General features: G+C 37.3%; 1 non-coding gene across 1 annotated transcript; it reads right to left on the bottom strand.

Annotated features, from left to right (window-relative positions):
- Positions 1-18,457: 18,457 nt before the first annotated feature.
- LOC141709423 (small nucleolar RNA R71) lies at positions 18,458-18,564 on the bottom strand. The gene has a single exon (XR_012570000.1). It is a non-coding gene; the product is annotated as a small nucleolar RNA R71 (small nucleolar RNA).
- Between the last annotated feature and the right edge of the window lie 681 nt (positions 18,565-19,245).

Genomic DNA, 19,245 nt, shown 5'->3' with positions numbered 1-19,245 from the left:
GGTCGAGTAGGTGATAGACGAAAGTGATCTAATTGCCGTGAGTCGCGCAGAAGGCAAGTTTTTCCCCTATTCTATTTTCAGAATAGTGATATTTCTTCAGATACTTATCATATTTGCACTCTTTTGATTCTTGTTCTTACTCACTGATACACACTTGCTATTCCTTTGTTCATATTTCATTTCGATTCTTGATTTCTCCGTTTCTTTGGATTCCTGATTCATATTCCATTGGTGATACATTGAGATTGATATATTCTAGTGTTTAGAATATATCAAAGCATACCGATTATTCCGGTTGCTAAGCGATGGACTGGATAATGATATTTTGGGATTGAGTGTGTCTTATTCCTGAGGACCGGGATATGACTGGTGCCTCAGCATGGGCCGTAGTGCCTGGGTACCTGAGTGGATTTATATATTGAGATATAGATCTGCATTATATTCTGACTGATCAGCAGAATATAGATGCGAACTTGTGTCCAGTTTAGTTCATTTGTACTCGCCAGTAATGACCTTCTTTCTATTCTCGCGGGACTATATCTTTGCAGATATACCCAGGGTTACGGATTCATTTAAAATACTTTAACACAGTTTATATTTTGTGGACTTGTTGAGCAATTTTTGGCTCACCCTTTTTGTTGTTATTCACCTTATTGTTTTCAGTTAAGAAGGAATATGAAACCCATCAGGACTCGCGTGGTAAAGAAGCGGGTCAAGCCTCGGGATTCTCTCATACCCAAGGTGTTAATCCCAATCCAGGAAAAAAATTTTGAGTTGCCCGAACAGGTGGAGTGTTGATAGATAATATGTGTGTTTGAATAAAAATAAATTTAGTTTAAAAGTGGTTAGACAATGGTTTGTAATAAAGAGAGTTTGTGAGAATTTGAACTTGGTTTGTAATAAAAGTAGATAGTGGTTCTTGTTTTCATACTTCAACCTAAAAAGATCCTGGTTAATGTGAAAAGGGGTTTAATTTCATTTCTTTATTAATTGTTAATCAGATTGTACAGGTTTGGTGATTAGCTAGTAACCCCCAGACTTATACCCCGGGTCTGGAGGGCGTTACACAAGATTTGAAATTCTTATAATTACCAAACATTATATTTGAATTTGACATTCCGAAATTGAATTTTAGGAATTGAATTCCAATATTTCAAATCCTTTCACAATCCCTGGAGAGATGGTTCACTAATAGACCGTCAACTCATCAGGCTCATAACCTGAAATTCACGTTTCCAAACGCAATCTAAATTCTATCTGCAATTACTAACAGAAATGTCCTCTCACACCCTCTCATACAAATATAAAATACGAGTGCATAAATTTGAATAATACCTTTTTATTATGTATAGGAAAAATCATTTTCATGCGAATGTTTAGGAAGGTTCTTGATATGCTTACTTTCATGACCCTGCGATCCTTGACAAACCGAACCGAAACCGGTAAAAACCGAACCGAATAAAACCGATCCGAAACCGAAACCGAAACCGAAAAATAAAAAATCGAACCGATCGAAATGGTTTGGTTCCGGTTATACCATCAAACTGAACCGAAAAACTGAACCGAACCGAATATTTAAAATAAATAAATAAATAATATTTATTTATAATTATTTATATAAAGTTTTAATTATATATATAATCTTTTATAATTTGGGCTTATGGTTAGTATTTTGTAGACTTGAGTTTTATTACAAACTTGGACTGGTAGTCTTGTACAATTTAAAATAGAGTCTGGAGACTAATTTTTAGTTCTTACAGTCAGTCGGGTAAGGAGTACTAGAGTATTTAGGGTTTTTATTCTTATCAGTTCAACACCGCTCAATTTCAATTACAAATCCTACAAATTAGTATTTAGGGTTCTTAATCTTATCAGTTCTACGCCGCTCAATTTCGATTAAGAAGATCCTTGAAGATGTCTGATGAGATTGTTAGTCCCTTAACAATATAGCAAGAATTACAGAAGGGGGGTTGAATGGAATTTTTGAACCTTTTTCTTGAAATAAAAATGTTCAATCGATTATGGATATATTTGTTTTGATTAGCACAATGCGGAATGTAAACTTGAATGAATCAAAACATAAGTAATTAAAAACAAGAGTCTTTAAAAACTTTCTGGTGGATTTAAACAATTCCACCAGAGATATATTTAATATATCGAGAGGACTCTGTGTGCAGAAATGCTCACAGCTGCTTACACAAAATAGAACTACTAAGAACACAGGAAATGCTAAAGATAGTGCTTACAAAGATTTCTCCGTTGTTGTTTCTTAGCTATCTCAGTTATTTTTCTATTTGCTACTCTCTTGGTTTATATATTACCAAAATTATAAAGTCAAAAGAACTGAACAAATATAAAATCTAACAGTCTTGATCTTTGCTGCTTTTCGTCCTCTATTACCCAGTTAATGGGCTTCCACAGTGTGTTTGTATCCAACTCAACGGCTGTGTGTCAGCTTTCACTGTTCAACTGATGTTTGAATTCTTGATAAGATCATCCGTCGACTTTCAGATCATCCGTCGATGACATGATTGATCATCCGTCGACTGCTATGTTAAATATCCGTTGATAGTCATTTGATCATCCGTCGAAGCTTTGTTAATCATCCGTTGGTAGCTATTTTGGCACTTGACTTCATTTCACTTATACAGAATTACAAGACATTGTTTATGTACTGTTAATCAACCTATTCTGCATATCTAGTTAAAGTCAACATGACTTATATGCTACTCCAGATTCTATACAAAGGTGAATACAACACTGTGCTACAAATTTATTATTACATAAGCTACTCACTCGATGGATAATAGTTTAGTCATCCGTCGGGACTATAATGAGTTATTCGTCGGGACTATAATTCTTATCCGTCGAGTGCTATATTATTTCACTAAGTAAAATCTACTTAGATGTTTTGTTTAGGTAATCATCAAGTACACAACATATTCACAACAATCTCCCCCAATTTATGTCTACTGGAATTGTAGCCATAAATTAAGAGATACTTGATGATAACAAAACATCCTAAACATATATTTTTAAAGATAAGCAGATAAAACTGAAAGTGCTTCAATTTAAACAAAAATGTACAAGGTTTGGCTCACAGTCAGTTCAAGATGCTCCTCTAGTCTGAGCAGATTTTTCTAGTTTCTTGAAGGTCTGGATCTTCTTCCAAGCTTTCTATTGTTTTCTTCAATTTGATTCTGGAGCTGTCTGTGGAATTCTAATTCATCAGATTCTGAGAGATCTAACATTTCTTGCATTTCCAAGAGAGTCTCATTGCTAGAGATACTCAATTGATCTTCTAATCTGAAGAATCTTCTCAGACCCTTGTCATCCATGAATTCCATCAGCCAGTAGGGCCTTAGATGCACTCTTCTCCCTGTGTATGGGATATTAAGAGTTTTGGGTAGTGCATCTTTGGCTCTAACACTCCTTAGCTCTTCAATCTTCTTCAAGACTAATCTTCTTGCAGTTACATTGAACCCAAAGTTTTTCTTGAAGGATGAATAGACTTTGATCAACACAGCTTGGCTTTCTTGAAGTATCCTGTGAAGAGGCCACTGAATCTCCCTTTCCCCTTTGTACTTGAACACCAACCTTTCAAGTAGGTTTCTGTATGCATCAATTGCCCTTACCTCATCTAGCTCCTCCAGATAAAGGTTTAGATCTGAGAATTCTTTGATGTCACACAAGTACAAGTAGTCTCCCCTGTTGACCTTGGGATGAGCTTTGACTACTGACTTGGATTTGAGAGGTGACAACTTCACTTTCTTGACTGCCCTTGATTTTGTCCTTCTTGGCTTAGTAAGAATTGGCAAGTTGAAGTCAGGAATTGGTAATTTATCCCACTCTATTGGCTCATCCTTTGGCACAATAGGCTCTCCATGTATGTTCCTGTAGGGGTCCACCACCCTTATATCTTCAAACACCACAGAGGGCTTTGATGCTTGAGTTTCAGCTTGAGTGGATTCCTTTGGAAATTGATCTTCCAATTCCTTGTGAACAACATCCAACTTTCTTTTTGTTCTTTTAGCCAGTTCTTTCTTTCTTGGGGATTTCTTCTGTTTTTCAATCTTCTTCTCTGATTCAGTAGCTTGAGATGGTTGAGAGGGAATTTGTTGAGAAGAATTCACAGCCTGTAGCTTGGCCAAGATAGCAAATTGTTCTTTCTTTTGTTTAGACTTCTTTGCATCTAGAGCAGCTTGCCTCTTTTCCTGCTTCAATCTGGCTTTTTCTTCTTCCTTTGCATGAGCAAATTGTGGATGTCCAGCTACCACACAAATTTCCTTCCCATTTCTGAATATCTTTGCAATTCTCTTTCTTGAGGCTGAATCAGCTGGATCTTTGTAGAGGAGAATAGATCTTGACAGAAGCTTCTTTTCATCAGGCTTGGGTGTCTCATACACAGAATCCGTAGGGTTCTTCAAAGATAACTTTGGATAGTTTGCCCTTGGTTTAAGAATTATCTCAGCCTTTGTAGTCTTGATGCAGGAAGATTGTCCTTTCTCCAGATAGTTCATGCTCATCTCATTCACATTGATTGGCTTGACATGAGAGTGATGGATGGCTGACTGATCTGGTTCCTTGACTAATTGAAACTTTTTCTGTATTTCCTCATCAATCTTTTTCCAGTTGATCAGAGTCAACTCTCCTTTATCAGCATCTTTCAAATTTGCTGCTGCTGCATTTATAAGATCTATACCATCTGCAACTGGTGGCTTGGAGATAGTAATTGAAGGTACAATTACTTTGCTGATTTGAACTTGAAGTTTCTCCCCCTCAGTTTGTCCTTTCTCCCCCTCACTTGATTCTCTCTCCCCCTTTTTTTTATCATCAAGTGGAGGAGCTAGGCCTTGTGCTTTAGCCAGTTGCATAAGAAGATTTGTCTGAGTCTGTTGATTTTGAAGAAGTAGAGCCACTGAATTCTCAATAACTTGAACTCTGTTCTCCAGCTTGGCTATCTTCTTGTCAGAATCTGATTCTCTCCTTAATCTTAGTAGTAGATCATGCATGGTACCATATGGCATTATTGAATCTAGCTTCTCAGAGTTATATATCTTTAAGTCAGCTATCTCCTTTTTCAATTCATCCATACTGAGATTCTGTCTTGAGTGTTGGATCTTCATTAAATGTAAAGAGTCTAGGTGAGCTTGAAGAACAGCCTTGGTACCAACATCTGAAGCTTCCTGAAGGGCCTGCTGAATAGCTATTACTTGTTTTACCAAAGACACCTCAAATTGCCTTGGTGAAAATTCCTTTGCCCATGCCCATTTAGGTAAACTGAAAGCAGAACTTGGGCCTTCAGGTCCCCCTAAGTTCATGCTTCCATCCAAAGAACCAGAGTCATCATCATCATCATCAGAATTTACTCCAAATTCTTCAGATGGCTCTCCAGCTTGAGAAGGCATTCTGTTCACAGCAGCTTTATCTATTTGAAGAGATTCTGTGGTGTGCACTAAATTCAAAGTCTGCTCTGCCTCCACATTGCCCTGAGCAGCCAACAGTTGATAGGCTGAAACAGGGTGAGTAAAAGTGTCAGCATCCAAGGAAATGTTATCAATTACAGCTTTGTAATGTTGCTGAAATTGTCTTCCCTTGTCAGCATCATCCACAATCATTGACTCACTAGCAATGGATGGTTCCATCCTTATTTCTCCAGTACCTGCCTTTCTCTCATATTCTCTCTTTTGTTGCATCAGGGTCTCACCCTGGCTCCCCACCCTCACACCCTCACCTTCACCTACTAAGGTGGGACTCCTCTCACTCACTTTTGCCAATCCTGAATGAATGGATTGCTGAGATTCACTCTTTTCCTCTCCTTTTGCCTGGGAGCAACCCGGCCTCTCACTCAATGCACTCTCCTCTCTCAGTCCTAAGAGTGATTGTATTACCACCAAATCTTCTGCACTTGAAATTATTGAAGTTTGAAGTTGTGCAGAGACACTCGACGGATAAGTGATATCCGTCGGGTGAGTGGTAAAGCTATCCGACGGATAACTGCTGTTAAGCTTATCCGTCGGGATACAATCACTACTCGACGGATGAGCAATATCCATCGAGAGAGTAGAAATGAATGAGGTGGGAAGAGAAACTATAGTTGACTCTGTGTTGATTGAAGTTATTTGAGGCACAGATGTCACAATAGAATCAGAAAGAATTGGCAAGTGAGCCAACAAATCATCTAAAAGATGATGCTCACTTGCACTGGATTTTGGCTTCCCCAACAGAGTTAAAGAAGGGGAATCATGAATTGAAGTGTTTATCATGTCCACTTCCAGTGAGTTAGTTGGTGAGTATTGTGTTTCAGTGGCTTCTATAATGAGAGGTTTTGGCCGTGACTCCATATTTATTGGAGCCACATCAATCTGAATTTGAGAAGGTGCAGGGACTGTGTCTTTAGCACCGGTTTGCACTAAGTGTGTGCCCTGTGCATCCCCAGTTGTTTTGGATTTCTTCTTTCTAGTGTAAGTTTGGTGTGAGCTTGTGTCCCTAACCCTCTTGGCCTGTGCTCTTGGATGAGAGCTTTGTTCAATAGCCACATCCCTTTGGGAGGATGCAGCTAGAAGTGAGCTTTTATCCTTTTTAAACACTACAGTTTATTGGGAAACTGCAGTGTGGCTAGGCTGGGATTCACTCAACTCTCCAACCTTATCCTTGGGGTTTCTTTGATGTTCACCCCTTCCCTCACCTATCTTACCCTCCTTCACACTCCCTTCTTTGGTTTTGGTAGATTTTTGAACTGGTACCTTTTGAGAGATACCAGAGGGGGTTTTCTTTGATTTGGATTTAGAAATTGCAGTTGTTTTGGCAGCTTTGGTAGGCAACTGTTTGGTCATTGTCACAGTTGCCATAGCTATGCCTGAAGTCAAAGAAATAGAAGAGATTGGAATAGTTGAGGGTCTGGATGAACTTACCTCACTTACCTGAGGTGTCAGCATTACAGGAAAATAGAACATTGGCACATCCTTGTGATGGTTGGCTCTGTTCAAGTCTGCAATGATTCTTCTCTCTTGAACCCAACAAGCTAATTTGTTGTTTGGGTTCTCAAGTTCAATCTCTTGACAAAGATGGTTAGCCAAAAGCATAAAAAATCTAGCATAGTAAATATTCTTTCCTCTTTTGGCTAAGTCACCTAGTTTAAAACCTAACTCATACACAACAAGGTCACTGAAATTGTAATATTTGTCTGTAACTAGCATGTATAGCATGTTAAGCATGGAAATGTTCACAGAATTAAAATTACTGATTTTTCCAGAAAAGACTTTAGTTACTACATCACACAAGTAACTCCATTCCTTCTTAAGACCTAGCCTTCTAATTTCACTTAGTTTTGCAGTAGGAAGTGCATAATGAATGGAATTGAGCATATTGACAATATCAGTGTCAGTGTGTGGTGCAGTTACATTATCATCAGGAATCTTGAAACATGCTTTTATGACATCACCATTGATACAGAAATCATTACCTTTGATGGTTAGAGTGATGGTTTTGTCAGTAGAGTTATAGATTGCTGTTGTCCACATCTCCTCAACAACTTCACAATAAATTGTGGGTGATTCCAGCATGGCAAAACTTAACTTGCAGTTGTTCACGAAGTCCATCATCTTATGATAGTCTTCAGATTGTTGAATCTCCTTATTGACCAAGGCAGTGAAGTTGTTCTTCTCATAGATGAACCCAGTCTGTGACATGATCTTAACTACTGGTGCCATTGTTAGAGAAGAAAAGCCTGAAAAGAAAGAGGATTTTTGCTTGAGAGAGAATGAAGTAACACAATTGAATTTGAGAATGATAAAAGAAAATGATTAGAATGAAATAAGCTTTTATACTTTACTCAAAATCAACTGATAAAAATAATAAAGAGAAGTAAATTACCCAATAGAAATTGTCTAAAATAGCCGTTTTAAAATAAACTGTAAAAATTCCACCCATTAACCGTCGTGTAATGCTTACAAACTGTAAGTATACTCGATGGATAATGTTCAGGGAATTAACGGTTAAGATTTAGACACTTCGACGGATGAGGATAAGTTGATATCCGTCGAGCTTTAAAGTACTCCAAAAAAGTAATTGATTTTTATTTACAATTTGTATATCGACGGATGACTCAACTCGATGGATAATGGTCATCCGTCGAGATGCAAATTTTGACTTAGCCAAAATTTTCATCCAAGACTAAAAATCAGTTAAATTTCTGGCTACTTTTCAACTTGCAAAATAATTCAGATAAATTCAAGAGTAATTAAGCATACCTAACTCACTTACCAACCTAGAAAAGGTGGATTCATCCAGTGGCTTGGTAAAAATATCTGCAAGTTGCTTCTCACTTGGAACAAAATATAACTCTACAGTACCATTCATTACATGTTCCCTTATAAAATGGTACTTGATGTCTATATGCTTTGTCCTTGAATGTTGCACTGGATTTTCAGTGATGGCAATTGCACTTGTGTTGTCACAGAAAATAGGAATCCTTTCAACTTGCAAACCATAGTCTAGCAATTGATTTTTCATCCATAAAATCTGTGTACAGCAACTGCCAGCAGCAATATATTCAGCTTCAGCTGTAGAAGTAGAAACTGAATTTTGCTTTTTACTGAACCAGGACACAAGCTTGTCTCCTAAAAATTGACAGGTTCATGTTGTGCTTTTTCTATCAATTCTGCAACCTGCATAATCTGCATTTGAATAACCAGTTAGATCAAAGCCAGAATCTCTAGGATACCAAATGCCAAGGTTTGGTGTTCCTTTGAGATATCTGAAGATTCTCTTAATAGCTATTAAATGAGACTCTCTAGGATCAGCCTGAAATCTAGCACACAAACATGTAGCAAACATTATATCTGGCCTACTAGCTGTTAAGTACAGAAGTGAGCCAACCATGCCTCTATAACTTGAAATATCCACAAACTTTTCAGTAGTGTTTAGTTCAAGCTTAGTTGAAGTGGCCATGGGAGTTTTTGCAGATGTGCAATCCATTAGATCAAACTTCTTTAAAAGATCAAAAATATATTTAGTTTGACTAATGAATATTCCATCACTAACTTGCTTAACTTGTAAACCAAGAAAGTAAGTTAGTTCTCCTATCATACTCATTTCATACTTGCTTTGCATCAGTTTGGCAAACTTTTTACAAAGTTTCTCATCTGTAGAGCCAAAAATAATATCATCTACATAAATTTGAACAAGTATGCTAGAGCCATTCACATTTCTGAAAAATAAAGTTTTATCTGCAGTACCTCTTGTGAAGTGATTTTCCAAAAGGAACTTTGATAAAGTGTCAAACCAGGCTCTAGGTGCTTGCTTCAGTCCATAAAGTGCTTTCAGTAGATAATAGACATACTCTGGGAAATTTGGATCTTCAAAGCCAGGAGGTTGACTTACATACACTTCTTCCTCCAAATCTCCATTCAGAAAGGCACTTTTGACATCCATTTGATAGACCTTGAAATTGGCATGGGCTGCATAGGCTAAGAAGATTCTGATGGCTTCAAGTCTTGCAACAGGAGCAAATGTTTCATCAAAATCTATTCCTTCTTGCTGACAATAGCCTTTAGCAACCAATCTTGCTTTGTTCCTTACTACTATGCCATTTTCATCCATCTTGTTTCTGAATACCCATTTGGTGTCTATTGGATTCTTTCCTGTAGGCTTGGGTACCAGCTTCCATACTTTATTCCTTTCAAATTGGTTTAGCTCCTCCTGCATAGCTAAAATCCAATCAGAATCTAACAAGGCTTCTTCTACCTTCTTTGGTTCTTCCTTAGACAGGAAGCTGCTGTATAGACATTCTTCTTGAGTTGCTCTCCTGGTTTGAACTCTGGAAAAAACATCACCAATGTTCAGTTCAAAGGGGTGATCTTTTGTCCATTTTCTTGATTGAGGTAGATTAGACCTAGATGAAGAGACCTCAATGTTGTCTTGATGTGTGATTGAGTTTTGATTGATAGAAACTCCCCCTGAGTTTGTGGATCTTTGATTTGAGATTGGGGTGCTTTCTATGGGTGATCTGCCTTGACTTCCTGCTCCTTTTGATAACCCGACGGATGGTGAATTTTGAGTACCGACGGATGAGGCAGGTTGTCTTCTGACGGATAATACAGATTGCCTTCCGACGGATGAAGCATTATGTAACTCGACGGATGTTGAGTTTTGTGCTTCATTTGTAGTAGATTTGTCTGCATTATCCTTAGACACTGTTTCTTGATCACTCTCATCATCACTTTCATCACTGACCATCTCAACATTGTCGAATTTGAGGCTCTCATGGTAATCTCCATCTTTTAGTCCTTCAATCTTTTTATCATCAAACACAACATGTATAGATTCAACAACAATGTTGGTTCTTAGTTTGTAGACTCTATATGCTTTACCAACAGCATATCCAACAAAAATTCCTTCATCTGCTTTAGCATCAAACTTCCCATTTTGATCAGTTTGATTTCTCAGAATATAGCATTTACAGCCAAAGACATGAAGAAAGTTCAGAGTTGGCTTCTTGTTCTTGAACAATTGATAAGGTGTCATGCATCTTGCTTGATTAATCAGAGAGATGTTCTGAGTGTAGCATGCAGTGTTTACAGCTTCAGCCCAGAAGTATGTTGGTAGTTTTGATTCTTCAAGCATTGTCCTTGTAGCTTCAATAAGAGATCTATTCTTTCTTTCCACTACTCCATTCTGTTGTGGAGTCCTTGCTGCTGAGAACTCATGCAAGATTCCATTTTCCTCACAAAATGCTCTCATGACATAGTTCTTGAACTCAGTTCCATTATCACTCCTGATTCTTCTAACTTTGAAATCAGGATGATTGTTAACTTGCCTTATGTGATTGATGATGATTTCACTAGATTCATCCTTGGACTTTAGGAAATAGGTCCAAGAGAACTTTGAGAAATCATCTACAATTACTAGGCAAAATCTTTTCTTTGAGATTGACAATATATTGACTGGTCCAAACAAATCCATGTGAAGCAGTTGTAGAGGCTCTTCAATTGCTGAATCAAGTTTCTTCCTGAATGATGCTTTAATCTGCTTCCCTTTTTGGCAGGCATCACACAGTCCATCCTTTGTAAACTCCACCATAGGAATGCCTCTAACTAGCTCTTTCTTTACCAACTCATTCATGGTCTTGAAGTTCAAATGGGATAGCTTCTTGTGCCATAGCCAACTTTCATCTTGACTTGCTTTACTGAGAAGACAAGTAACAGATTCTGCTTTAGTTGAGTTGAAGTCAGCTAGATACACATTTCCTCTTCTCACACCAGTGAGAACCACTTTGTTGTTTTGATTATTAATCACAACACAGGTTTCTTTGTTGAAGGTTACTGAGTTGCCTTTATCAAAAAGCTGGTTGATACTCAACAGATTGTGTTTGAGACCATCCACTAAGGCAACCTCTTCAATGATGACATTGTCCTTTGAAATCAAGCCATATCCCACAGTATAACCTTTGCTGTCATCTCCAAAAGTGATACTTGGGCCAGCTCTCTCTTCAAACTCTGTGAGCAGGGTAGAATCACCAGTCATGTGTCTTGAACAACCACTATCCAAGTACCAAAGATTCCTTCTGTTTCCCTGCACACATCAAAATCAAATCAAGTTGATTTTGGTACCCAAGTTTCCTTGGGTCCTGCCTTGTTAGCTTTCTTCTTCTGTTTCTTAGGTCTTAACTCATTTGACTTAGGAATTTCAGATTCTTCCTTAGTCATTTGGGTTGGGCCTTTGAAACCACTAGATGCAACAAAATTATTATGCATGTTATGGCTAACAGGAAATGGCATGCTTGGTGCAAACATGTTATTCCAGTAAGGCATGCTAAATGGCATTTGAGGCATATTGTATGTAGCATAATATGGATTAGGTGCAAATGGCATATTAGCAAACTATGCATTCATGTTCTGTGTAGGCATAACATTTATAGGCATGGGAGGCATGGCATTCATGTTAGAGAATTGAGGCTGAACAGACATGGGAGTAGGCATGGCAGATTTGCAATTAACAGACAAATGATTTACACTACCACACTTGACACAGATTTTTCTAGGAGCATATTTGTCAGGTGTGTATTTATTGTGTTTGTTAATCCCTACTTTACCATTCCTATTGTTTTTCCTTTTAGTCTCTGATTTTACCTCTATCTTCTCAAGTCTGTCACTTAACTGTTTGACAGTCATTGACCAACATTAGCCTTCTTCCCTTTCTTGGCTTGACTTGACTCTCCTGAAACAAAGTTCTTGGAAACAGACCCATACTTTTCATTTAGCTTGGTTAATTTGGCTTTGCTAATGGGTTTGCTCACAGCCGACGGATGAGGATTTTTATCATTCGACGGATAACACTTTTTGTTATCCGACGGATAGTCCTCATCATCCGTCGAGTCTACATCTGTAAGCAATCCATCTACCAAAATAGGTTCTAGTTTCTCCTTATTCTTTTTCCAGGCTTCATCACAAAAAGACTCAATTCCTTGAACCTTGGTGATTTGAGCATGAACATCTCTGGATGTTTTCCATGCTTTAATCACCTCTTGTTCACGATCGAGCCGCTTCTTTAAAATTTCTTCCTTTTTCAAGGACTCAGTTAATTCCTCCTTGGCAATTCTACACTCAATTTTTAGTTTCTCAAACTCAACAAACTGAGACTCAAGCACATTATTCCTCTCACTCAAAAACAAGTTATTTTCTTTGATTTTAGCATTTTCTTTAGTGAGGAACTTAAGTGTAACACGCAAATGATACAATTCTGTAGACATGTCATTTATTGCATCATTACACTCAACTTTAGATAAATGTGCAAGGTTTGTAGTGATTACCTGGTTGCTTGAGGAACTTGTCTCTGTTTCATCAGACTTGGCCATAAGGGCTAGATTGACATAGCTGACATCCTCATCTTCATCCAAACCATCAGCTGCCCAGTCATTCTCTTGTGTAATAAAAGCCCTTTCCTTCTGTTTGAGTAGATCAAAGTATTTTTGCTTATAATCCACAGACTCAAATCTTTTCTTACTGGAATCTGACTTTCTACACTCATTTGCAAAATGCCCTGCCAAGCCACATTTGAGACACTTGAATTTTGATTTATCCACCATGTTTCTATTTGGCTTGGCAGCTCCAAAGTTCTTCTTGAACTTGAGCTTGGCAAATCTTCTTGAAAGGAATGCTAGGTGCTCATCAATGTCCTCCATGTCATCTTGACTCAATGAATCTTCACTTTCTGCAGCTAGCCCTTTACCCTTGCTTTCACAGGCCTTTGAAGTTGATTCCACAGCTTCCATCTTCACTTCCTTCTCCTTTTCTAGTTCAGCCACTAGTGCAATGGATCCTCCTTTCTTCTTTCCTCTCTCCATTCTTTCATCCTGCTCTATCTCAAGCTCATAGGTCTTCAGAATGCCATACAGTCTCTCCAAAGTAAACTCCTTATAATCTTGTGAGTTTCTCAATGAGACTGTCATTGGTTTCCATTCCTTTGGAAGAGATCTGAGAAATTTCAGATTGGAGTCTTTAGTCTGATAGACTCTTCCATGCAATTTAAGAGTATTTAGTAGCTTTTGGAATCTACTAAAAATGTCAGTGAGTGACTCACTTTCTTTATTGTGAAAATGCTCATATTGCTGAATCAGGAGCTGCATTTTATTTTCTCTTACTTGCTCAGTACCATCACAGATTATCTATATTGTGTCCCAAACTTCCTTGGCAGTCTTGCAGTTGATGATGTTATCAAACATGTCTGCATCAATACCATTGAACAGAATGTTCATGGCCTTTTTATCTTTCCTGACTTGTTCAATATCAGGGTCAGACCATTCATGCCTTGGCTTTGAAACAGATGGTTCATTTCCTGTTGCAGCTCTCATTGGAAAATGAGGGCCTCTTTCTATGCAGTCCCCATAGGCCTCATCTTGAGAAAGCATATGAAGATGCATCTTTACCTTCCAATGATGGTAATTATCTTTATCAAGAAAAGGAATACTGACTCCAACATCTTTCTTGTTCATCTTGCTGAATTATTTTGATCTTTAAACTCTTTGTAGATTAAGAGCTTGCTATGATACCAATTGTTAGTCCCTTAACAATATAGCAAGAATTACAGAAGGGGGGTTGAATGGAATTCTTGAACCTTTTTCTTGAAATAAAAATGTTCAACTCGATTATGGATATATTTGTTTTGATTAGCACAATGCAGAATGTAAACTTGAATGAATCAAAACATAAGTAATTAAAAACAAGAGTCTTTAAAAACTTTCTGGTGGATTTAAACAATTCCACCAGAGATATATTTAATATATCGAGAGGACTCTGTGTGCAGAAATGCTCACAGCTGCTTACACAAAATAGAACTACAAAGAACACAGAAAATGCTAAAGATAGTGCTTACAAAGATTTTTCTGTTGTTGTTTCTTAGCTATCTCAGTTATTTTTCTATTTGCTACTCTCTTGGTTTATATATTACCAAAATTACAAAGTCAAAAGAACTGAACAAATATAAAATCTAACAGTCTTGATCTTTGCTGCTTTTCGTCCTCTATTACCCAGTTAATGGGCTTCCACAGTGTGTTTGTATCCAACTCAACGGCTGTGTGTCAGCTTTCACTGTTCAACTGATGTTTGAATTCTTGATAAGATCATCCGTCGACTTTCAGATCATCCATCGATGACATGATTGATCATCCATCGACTGCTATGTTAAACATCCATTGATAGTCATTTGATCATCCGTCGAAGCTTTGTTAATCATCCGTTGGTAGCTATTTTGGCACTTGACTTCATTTCACTTATACAAAATTACAAGACATTGCTTATGTACAGTTAATCAACCTATTCTGCATATCTAGTTAAAGTCAACATGACTTATATGCTACTCCAGATTCTATACAAAGGTGCATACAACACTGTGCTACAAACTTATTATTACATAAGCTACTCACTCGATGGATAATAGTTTAATCATCCGTCGGGACTATAATGAGTTATCCGTCGGGACTATAATTCTTATCCGTCGAGTGCTATTTTATTTCACTAAGTAAAATCTACTTAGATGTTTTGTTTAGGTAATCATCAAGTACACAACATATTCACAACAGAGATTCCTCAACAAACATCTAACCAAAAAGCATATCAACAAGTTAATGAAGTGGTATGAAATTTGTTTATTATTATGAAAAAGGTAATATCTTTGTTTCCCTATTTGAAATGTGTATGTTTGACTTAAAAATGGTAATCTATTTATGTTCTCTGTATGTTCTCTCTTTACCGAGTAAAATATTTTATTTATAGATTCATGTGGACATAGAAGATGAGGGTGCTGACAAGACTGATAAGCCAGGGGAAAAATGCGATAAGAAAGGGAAAAAAAGTTCAAAAGCTTGGGAATATTTTGAAGAACTGAAAGGCTGTCCACAAGGTTTTGAAAAAGCTAAATGTAAGTTCTGTAATATGGTTGTTGGATGTAACATAAACCGAAATGGCACATCTGCTATGATGAACCATTTAAAAACTGTGTGTGCTAAATCACCATTACGCACCAATCTCGACAAATTGCAGAAGACATTGAAGTTTGAGAAATTATCCAGGGATGAAAATGTTCAAACACTTAAGACTCATACATTTGATCAAGAGAAATTAAGAAAAAAGCTTGCATTGATGTGTATTAAAGATAATCAACCTTTTAAGGTTGTGGAGCATGAAGGGTTCAGGGCATTAATAAATGAAGCGGAGCCAAAATTTAAAATGCCCAGCAGGTGGACAATAGCAAGGGACTGCTTGAAGATATACAGTGAGGAGTTATTGAAATTAAAAAGAAGTTTGGTCTCTGAAAGAGTATCCTTTACAGCAGACTTGGACATCAATCCAGAATATGAATTACATGTGCCTAACAGCTCACTGGATAAATAAAGATTGGAAAATATGCAAAAGGATTTTGAATTTTCGTCAAATTGGAAGCCATAAAGGAGATGCAATTGGTAAGATGTTAGTTGAATTGTTCGGAAGATGGGGTATTGATCGTATATTTACCATTACATTGGATAATGCAAGTTCAAATGACACCGCTGTTGAGTGGCATTTATAACACTTTATAACGCTCCGTAAAGTTTTGGATTGATGTTTTGTACTAAAGTTGTTAGTGTTTTAACGTGTTTTTGTAGTATTTTTGTAGTATTTTTGCATTTCAGGCATTATTCAGGAATATAGGTACATTAGCATTGTTTGGATGTTAATTTGGTGTTAGGATGGTGTCTAGAATAAAAGCTCATGAAAAGACCAGCTCAAACCAACACGAAAAGAAGAAGTCAATATTTTTTCCAGAGAGACGGCGCGCCCGCGCCAGGATGGCAGAATATCAGCGCGCCCGCGCTATTCAATCGCGCGGCCGCGCCAGGTCGAGAAGAGAAAATCCTGTTTCTTGTGGAATTTTGATCCAAAAGACTTCTACTCTGCATGGGCTGCTATATAAACATAACTTATGCTCGTTTTTCATAACAAGACGTACCAGAGCTTAAGGAGAAGGCGTAAGATGACCGTAGAGCAGCCCATTAATTTAGTGTTAGGATGGTATCTAGAATAAAAACTCGTGAAAAGACCAGCTCAAACCAACAAGAAAATAAGAAGTCAATATTTTTTCAAAGGAGACGGCGCGCCCGCGTTGTGATAGCGCGTGACCGCGCCGGGATGGTAGAATGTCAGCGCGCCCGCGCTGGTCAAGCACGCGGCCGTGCCAGGTCAAGAAAAGAAAATCTTGTTTCTTATGGAATTTTGATCCAAAAGACTTCTACTCTGTATGGGCTGCTATATAAACATAACTTATGCTCGTTTTTCATAACAAGACGTACCAGAGCTTAAGGAGAAGGCGTAAGAAGACCGTAGAGAACAAATCAACCAAGGCGAAGAAGATCTAGTTTATTCTTGTGATTCTTTATTTTAAGTTGTAACTTTGGATGCTAGTTTTCTTATTCGTAAACCTATACTCTTGTTTCGTACTTGGTTTTATTAAGTATAAAGACTATGCTTATTATACCATGCTTTCATCGGAACCAACGTTGATGATGAGTCCGATTATGGGCTAATCGTTATCGTGGGGTTCTAACGGATTTATTTATGGATTTCTTTAGTTAACTCATTTCGATGCCTTAGTGTGTGGTGATTGTATGATAACCTAGTTTTGGTTGTGCTTATTCGTCTTATGAGCGTCACAAACTTATAAGATAGTGTGTTAATCTTTAATGAAGCGAAAGTGAATTTAAGGGTTTAGAACTTGCCATGCTAGCATAGGTTCATGTATGTGATATGCATGATTCATAGGTAATTTTAACCATCTTACTTTCCCTATATAATCACGAGAGATAACTTGTGCATTAAACCGTTATGTTGTCAAATTCTATAGACATATAGGGTCTCAATATAATTGGTGTCTATTCAGCTTCTATCTCTTTTGTGGATGCCTGGTAGTATGGTATTCGTACAACAAAAGTTGACGTTTATCAGTTTCGTGTTATCTGATTAGTGTCATCACCATTACATGCTAAGGTTAAGAATGAAAAGGCTATTGAATGAAGTATTTCATGAAGTTAGAATTCCATGTTTGTGTCATATATTATTCAACTCTCTTTAATCTCTTAGTATATGTTCTTTAGTATAATATCTTAGTTAATCTTAGTATAAACAATCTCAAATTTTTATTCGTCTTAGCATTGGATAATAACCATACTAGTGTTGCATAGATACATTGATTGAAATTAACCTAAACCTATCCCTGTGGGAACAAACTAGAATTTATTCTATATTACTTATAATCGCGTATACTTGCATGAATATTAGCACGTGTTCTAGCCCTAACAAGTTTTTGGCGCTGCTGCCAGGGATATCGGTGTTAATTTTTAGTTTATGTGTTTGTCATCATTGGTCGTTAAAGTTCAGTGACTCGGACATTGTTACTTAATTAATTCCTTGTCGTGTTTCAGGTACTCTAGCGAGCGTGCATGCATACATGTTCACAGTCTCGTAAGAGAACACGGGATCTAGCTGAGGAAGAAGTTGTAGTCAAAGAGAAAGTTGAAGAAGAGACTCTTATTGCAATGGGAGAACCATATGCGAATCCAAAGGCTTTGATAGACTACTCTCAACCGAAGATCAATGATATTCAGTCTAGCATTGTTCGACCAGCCATCGCAGCTAATACCTTTGAGATCAAGTCGAGCACGATTCAGATGATACAGAACTCAGTTCAGTTTGGGGGTTCTCCGATAGAAGACCCCAAATTGTACATCAGAGATTTCATCGAGATCTGCGACACTTTAAAGTTCAACGAAGTTTCTGAAAATGCTATTAAGTTGAGGCTTTTCCCATTCTCTCTGCGGAATAAAGCTAAGTGCTGGTTATATTCTTTACCACCGGGGTCTATCACCAAATAGGAGGATCTTACTCAAAAGTTCTTAACCAAATTCTTTCCAATGGCGAAGACTGCTGCAATCAGAAACGCACTTACTCAACTTGCTCAGCAATCTGGAGAATCTTTTTGTGAGGCTTGGGATCGATATAAGGAGATACTTAGGAAGTGTTCTCATCATGGGATGCCTAACTAGATGATCATTAACTGTTTCTATAATGGTTTAGGTTGTAATAACCCCAAAAATTTTGGACTTTTTGTAAACCTTATGAATAGTGGTTTTGCTGATTATGTTGAATAAGAAAACTTTTCATGCCACACAATGTAGCAGTTCTTTTATTAATATTCTGAGGTCTTATAAGAACTCTATATGGTATATAAGTGTATGTAAAGATCGTCAGAATCCAAATCCGAACACTTTGATTTTTCCCGAAAATCCACCAGATACCGAAAGAATTAAGTATAAGGTAACATGATAAAAAAGATTTAAATTCAAGGATTTTAGAGAGGATCATAAAAGGAATATAAAATATTGAGAAAGGTTTAGGGGAACCTAAGTAATAAGATCCCAGCTATGATCCCTCAAATGATAAACGAGAACGAAAGTTAAGCGAACCGTATAACAGATAAGCGGTCATTAGTCAAGTAATTAGGGGTTAATCAAAGAGGTTAGTGGGTGATGATGTCATCACACCAACAAGAAGAAGAAAAGTGTAAGAGGATGACATGAGAAAGATGACATAGGCATGGTGACATAAGCATGACAAATGGAGGGATTGGTTGGTTGATTGTGAGCTACACAATTTTTACCATGGTAACAATCTAATTAACAACAAAAGGAAGTAACCAAGCTAAATACCACACAAA

The sequence above is a fragment of the Apium graveolens genome, chromosome 2 (assembly GCF_009905375.1).
Source record: "Apium graveolens cultivar Ventura chromosome 2, ASM990537v1, whole genome shotgun sequence".
Classification (NCBI taxonomy): domain Eukaryota; kingdom Viridiplantae; phylum Streptophyta; class Magnoliopsida; order Apiales; family Apiaceae; genus Apium; species Apium graveolens.
Note: the sequence above shows the minus strand (reverse complement) of the source record. Positions and strands in the feature narration are given on the sequence as shown.